Genomic DNA, 6,150 nt, shown 5'->3' on the forward strand with positions numbered 1-6,150 from the left:
CTAAACTCCAGTGAATACAAGCCCAGTCTTTCCAATCTTTCCTCATACGACAGCCCCGCCGTCCCGGGGATTAACCTGGTGAACCTACGCTGCACTGCCTCAATAGCAAGGACGTCCTTCCTCAAATTAGGCAGGGCTCATTCCTGCCGACTGGTTGGAACACAACAAATGGTTTTCACGGTACTAAAGCGAGCCGGGTTAACGTAAGGCATGTTATTTTCCACCCTCTCCAAATCCAAGGAGGTGTTTGCAGATCAGGAAAGGCGTTTCGAGTTCTGCGGTCACGTCTTGAAGATCACGCAGCAGCTGAGCAAGTTTGCCATACCAGCGATAATCTGGCAGTCAGTAAGTGCTCATGCTGTACCAATACTGAAAGTACAAAGAAGCCACGCTGAATTTACTACAAGTAAACAAGCAGGTGCAGCAGGCAGTGAAGAAAGCTATTGGCATGTTGGCCTTCTTAACGAGAGGATTTCAGTACAGGAACAAAGAGGTCCTTCTGCAGTTGTACAGGGCCCTGGTGAGACCACATCTGGAGTATTGTGTACAGTTTTGGTCTCCAAATTTGAGGAAGGGCATCCTTTCTATCGAGGCAGTGCAGGTTAATCCCCAGGATGGCGGGACTGTCATATGAGGAAAGATTGGGCTTGTAATCACTGGAGTTTAGAAGGATGAGAGGGGATCCTATATAATCTCACACCCTGTTTTGTGAGGTTATATATAAGTGCATCAGCAAAGACCAACATGACAGGATAGACTAAATGTGTACGAATAAACTGCAGATGCTGGTTTACACCGAAGGTAGACACAATTCGTTTCTTATAGAAACGTATAAAATTATAAAAGGACTGGACAAGCTAGATGCACGAAAAATGTTCCCAATGTTGGGGGAGTCCAGAACCAGGGGCCACACAGTCTTAGAATAAAGGGGAGGCCATTTAAAACTGAGGTGAGAAGAAACATTTTCACCCAGAGAGTTGTGAATTTGTGGAATTCTCTGCCACAGAGGGCAGTGGAGGCCAAATCGCTGGATGAATTTAAAAGAGAGTTAGATAGAGCTCTAGGGGCTAGTGTAATCAAGGGATTTGGGGCGAAGGCAGGCACGGCTTACTGATTGTGGATGATCAGCCACGATCACACTGAATGGCGGTGCTAGCTCGAAGGGCCAAATGGCCTCCTCCTGCACCTATTTTCTATGTTTCTATGACTCAAGGGCCGCGGTTGGAGCGCCGATCCCAGACAAGGGATGGCAGGCTCAGATGGAGTGACTCCATGATTCTATGACTCTATGACTCCATGACTCTATGAATCCATGACTCCATGACTCTATGACTCCATGACTCCATGACTCCATGACTCTATGACTCCATGACTCCATGACTCTTACAGTTGCAGATGCCGACTTGAAACGTTATTGGCTGTTGTTGCCGTTTCAGGGCCTCGTTCTCTGCCGCTACTTTGAGGAAGAGCGCATCACCTTCACCGGGCAGAAGGTGATGGAGCTGGGGTCCGGGGCGGGCATCGTGGGCATCCTTGCCATACGCCTGGGTGAGTGGGCCCATCCGATGTGTCTCAATGTCCTTCGTCCCCTTCCCAACCCCTGCGACCCTACAAGACACACACACAACGCTGGAGTAACAGTGTAGAGTAGAGCCGCGCCCTCACAGCGCCAGAGGCCCGGGTTCTATCCGGGCGCTGTCTGTATGGAGTTTGTACCTTCTCCCCGTGAGAGCTGCGTGGGTTTTCTCCGAGATCTTCGGTTTCCGCACACAATCCAAAGACGTGCATGTTTGTAGGTCAATTGGCTTGGTGTAAAAATGTAAAATTGTCCCTCGGAAAGGGTAGGATAGACTTAGTGTGCGGGGATCACTGGTCGGTGCGGACACGATGGGCCGAAGGGTCTGTTTCCGCGCTGTACCTCTCAACTAAACTAAACTAAAAGCCCAGCGGGACAGGCAGCATCTCTGGAGACAAGGAATAGGTGGCATTTATCCCCACTCTTTGCTTTCTTTCTGCCAACCAATATTCTATCCATGTCAGTACCCTACCTCCAATACCATGTGCTCTAATTTTGCCCACTAATCTCCTACGTGGGACCTTGTCGAAGGCTTTCTGAGAGTCGAGGTACACCACATCCACCGGCTCTCCCCTATCAATTTTCCTAGTTACATCCTCAAAAGTTTCCAGAAGATTAGTCAAGCACAATTTCCCCTTCGTAAATCCATGCTGACTCGGAACGATCCTGCTACTGCTATCCAAATGCTCCGCAATTTTGTCTTTTATAATTGACTCCCTTGACTAACCATCTGTCCATTACCTCCCCAGAAGGACAGGTGTCTTGACTTGAAATATCTGGCCATTCGCTCTCCGAGTAGGCGGATGCCTTGACTTGAAACATCTGTCCATTACCTCCCCAGCCGGACACGTGTCTTGACTAAACATCTGTCCATTACCTCACCGGACGGACATGTGTCTCGACCTGAAGCATCTGTCCATTATATCCCCAGACGGACAGGTGTTGGACGGACTTGGAACATCTGCATTCCCTCTCCGGATGGACAGGTGTCTCCACTGAAAACATCTGTCCCCCCCCATCAAAGATGGACAGGTGTGTTAACTCGAAATATCTGTCCAGGTGGCCGGATCTCTTGACTTGAAACATCTGTCTGTTCACTCCAAAGATGGAACAGACGTGTCAACTGGAAACATCTGCCCCTCCCGTCCCCAGATGTTGCATGCCATAGCCTTCCCAGATGGACAACACATTTGCCCATTCCTTCCAAAGATGGACAGGTGTCTCAACTTGAAACAACTGTCCGTCCCATCCAAAGATGGCCAGATGCCTTGACTCAAAACATCTGTCCATTCCCTCCCCAGATGTTGCCTGTCCATTCCCCACCACAGATAGGTTGATACAAAAGGCTGGAGTAACTCGGCGTGTCAGGCAGCATCTCTGGAGAGAAGGAATGGGTGACGTTTCAGGTCGAGACTTTTCCTCAGACTGAAGAAGGGTCTCGACCCAAAACGTCACCCATTCCTTCTCTCCAGTGATGCTGCCTGACCCGCCGAGTTACTCCGGCATTTTGTGTCTACCTTCGATTTAAACCAGCATCTGGAGTTTTTTCCCCCTCACCACAGATGTCCCGACCCGAAACGTCGCCGTCCCATTCCCTCCATGGATGCTGCCCGACCCACTGCTTCCTCCGGCACCTTACGCCTTGGCTGTCCCGTGTTCCCCAGTTCACGTAGCTCCCCGCGGAGGGTGAGGGGGAGGGGGGGGGGGAGATGGGGTGGGTGGAGGGGGGGTGGGGAGTTGGGGGGGAGGAGATGTTGGCGCGGCTGGTCGACCACGCAGTGAATGGACGTGCGCGCCCTATGTTTGGCAGGAGGAGAGGTGACCCTGACCGACCAGCTCGAGGTTCTGGGTCAGATCGAGCACAACGTGGCCAGAAACGTCCCGCCCTCCGTCACCCCCCGCCCCAGGGTGGCCGCGCTGTCTTGGGGCGAGGACCAGGACCGGTTCCCCAAGGACGGCACGGTAGCGCAGCGGTAGAGTTGCTGCTTTACAGCGAATGCAGCGCCGGAGACTCAGGTTCGATCCTGACTCCGGGTGCTGCACTGTAAGGAGTTTGTACGTTCTCCCCGTGACCTGCGTGGGTTTTCTCCGAGATCTTCGGTTTCCTCCCACACTCCAAAGACGTACAGGTATGTAGGTTAATTGGCTGGGTAAATGTAAAAATTGTCCCTAGTGGGTGTAGGATAGTGTTAATGTGCGGGGATCGCTGGGCGGCACGGACTTGGTGGGCCGAAAAGGCCTGTTTCCGGCTGTATATATATGATGATATGATATGATGATGACTACGACGTGATCCTGGGCTCCGACACCTGAGCCATGGGCGCACCGTGATCTATCTCAGCTCCATTATGAGCGAGAAGATGGGCGCCCTGGACTTCTACGGCACCCTCCTCCCTCATCTCTTCCACTGCGAGCTGGTCCACCAGACCCGAAACAAAGAGGTCAACATCTACAGGGTCACCAGCAAAAGCTTCAGCCACTAGAGAGCGAGGGCCTCATTTGAGGAAGGACATCCTTGTAATTGAGGCAGTGCAGCGTAGGTTCACCAGGTTAATCCCTGGGATGGCGGGACTGTCATATGAGGAAAGATTGGAAAGACTGGGCTTGTATTCACTGGAGTTTAGAAGGATGAGAGGGGATCTTATAGAGACGTATAAAATTATAAAAGGACTGGACAAGCTGGATGCAGGAAAAATGTTCCCAAATGTTGGGGGAGTCCAGAACCAGGGGCCACCAACTAAGAATAAAGGGGAGGCCATTTAAAACTGAGGTGAGAAGAAACTTTTTCACCCAGAGAGTTGTGAATTTGTGGAATTCTCTGCCACAGAGGGCAGTGGAGGCAAATTCACTGGATTAATTTAAGAGAGAGTTAGATAGAGCTCTAGGGGCTGGTGGAATCAAGGGATATGGGGAGAAGTCAGGCACAGCTTACTGATTGTGGATGATCAGCCATGATCTCAGTGAATGGCGGTGCTGGCTCGAAGGGCCGAATGGCCTCCTCCTGCTCCTATTATCTATGTTTCTATGAAAGAAAAATAGCCCCCAATCCCTCTCTCCTTATAACCCATGGCTCTCCAGTCATCGAGTTAGACAGTCATACTGTACAGAAACAGGGCCTTCGGCCCAACTCGCCCCTGCTAGCTGATATACTCCAGGGAAAGAAAAAAGCCCCAACCTACCTTCGTCTCTCCTTCTGACCCATGGCTCTCCAGTCATCGAGTTAGACAGTCATACAGTACATAAACAGGCCCTTCGGCCCAACTCGTCCATTCTAGCCAATTCACTGCAATTTAGTTTAGAGATACAGCGCGGAAACAGGCCCTTCGGCCCACCGGGTCCGTGCCGACCAGCGATCCCCGCACACTTAGGAAACTGAGGGGCAACGTTTTCACATAAATGGTGGTGGATATATGGAGCTGCCAGAGGAGGGAGTTGAGGCAGGAACTATAACAACAGCATGGGGGCGCTACAGTAGAGTTGCTGCCTCACAGCACCAGAGACCCGGGTTCGATCCTGACCACTGTCTGTACTGAGTTTGTACGTTCTCCCTGTGACCGCGTGGGTTTTCCACGAGTGCTCCAGTTTCCTCCCACACTCCAAAGACGTGCAGGTTGTAGGTTAATTGGCTTTGGTAAAATTGCAAAATTGTACCTAGTGTGTGTAGGATAGTGTTAGTGTGCGGGGTTCACAGGTCGGCGCGGACTCGGTTGGCCGAAGGGCCCGGTTTCTGCGCTGTATCTCTAAAGCCTAAAGTAAACATTTAAAAGACATTTGGATAGGTACATTGGAAAGGTTGGGTGTGATATTGGGCGAATGGGACGAGATTAGATGGGGCATCTTGGTGGGAAAAGACGGAATGGGCCGAAGGGCCTGCGTCCATGCTGTATGAATATAGGAGTAAAGAGGTCCTTCTGCAGTTGTACAGGGCCCTGGTGAGACCGCATCTGGAATACTGTGTGCAGTTTTGGTCTCCTAATTTGAGGAAGGACATCCTTGCTATTGAGGCAGTGCAGCGTAGGTTCACCAGGTTAATCCCCGGATGGCGGGATTGTCATATGAGGAAAGATTGGAAAGACTGGGCTTGTATTCACTGGAGTTTAGAAGGATGAGAGGGGATCTTATAGAGATGTATAAAATTATAAAAGGACTGGACAAGCTGGATGCAGGAAAAATGTTCCCAATGTTGGGGGAGTCCAGAACCAGGGGACACACAGTCCAAGAATAAAGGGGAGGTCATTTAAAACTTAGGTGAGAAAAAACTGTTTCACCCAGAGAGTTGTGAATTTGTGGGATTTTCTGCCACAGAGGGCAGTGGAGGCCAATTCACTGGGTGAATTTAAGAGAGAGTTACATAAAGCTCTAGGGGCTAGTGGAATCAAGAGATATGGGGAGAAGGCAGGCACGGGTTACTGATTGTGGATGATCAGCCATGATCACAATGAATGGCGGTGCTGGCTCGAAGTGCCAACTGGACTCCTCCTCCATCTATTTTTCTATGTTTCTATGTTTCGATGACTCTATGAATCTGGCAGCTCGTCCCATACACCCACCACCCTCTGTATGAACAAGGAGCC

The 6,150-nt window shown here is 50.8% G+C and overlaps 1 pseudogene; it reads left to right on the forward strand.

Moving 5' to 3' along the window:
- Positions 1-210: 210 nt before the first annotated feature.
- Positions 211-4,429, forward strand: LOC144612182 (EEF1A lysine methyltransferase 3-like; annotated as a pseudogene).
- The last annotated feature ends 1,721 nt before the right edge of the window (positions 4,430-6,150 follow it).

The sequence above is a fragment of the Rhinoraja longicauda genome, chromosome 43 (genome assembly GCF_053455715.1).
Source record: "Rhinoraja longicauda isolate Sanriku21f chromosome 43, sRhiLon1.1, whole genome shotgun sequence".
Lineage (NCBI taxonomy): Eukaryota > Metazoa > Chordata > Chondrichthyes > Rajiformes > Arhynchobatidae > Rhinoraja > Rhinoraja longicauda.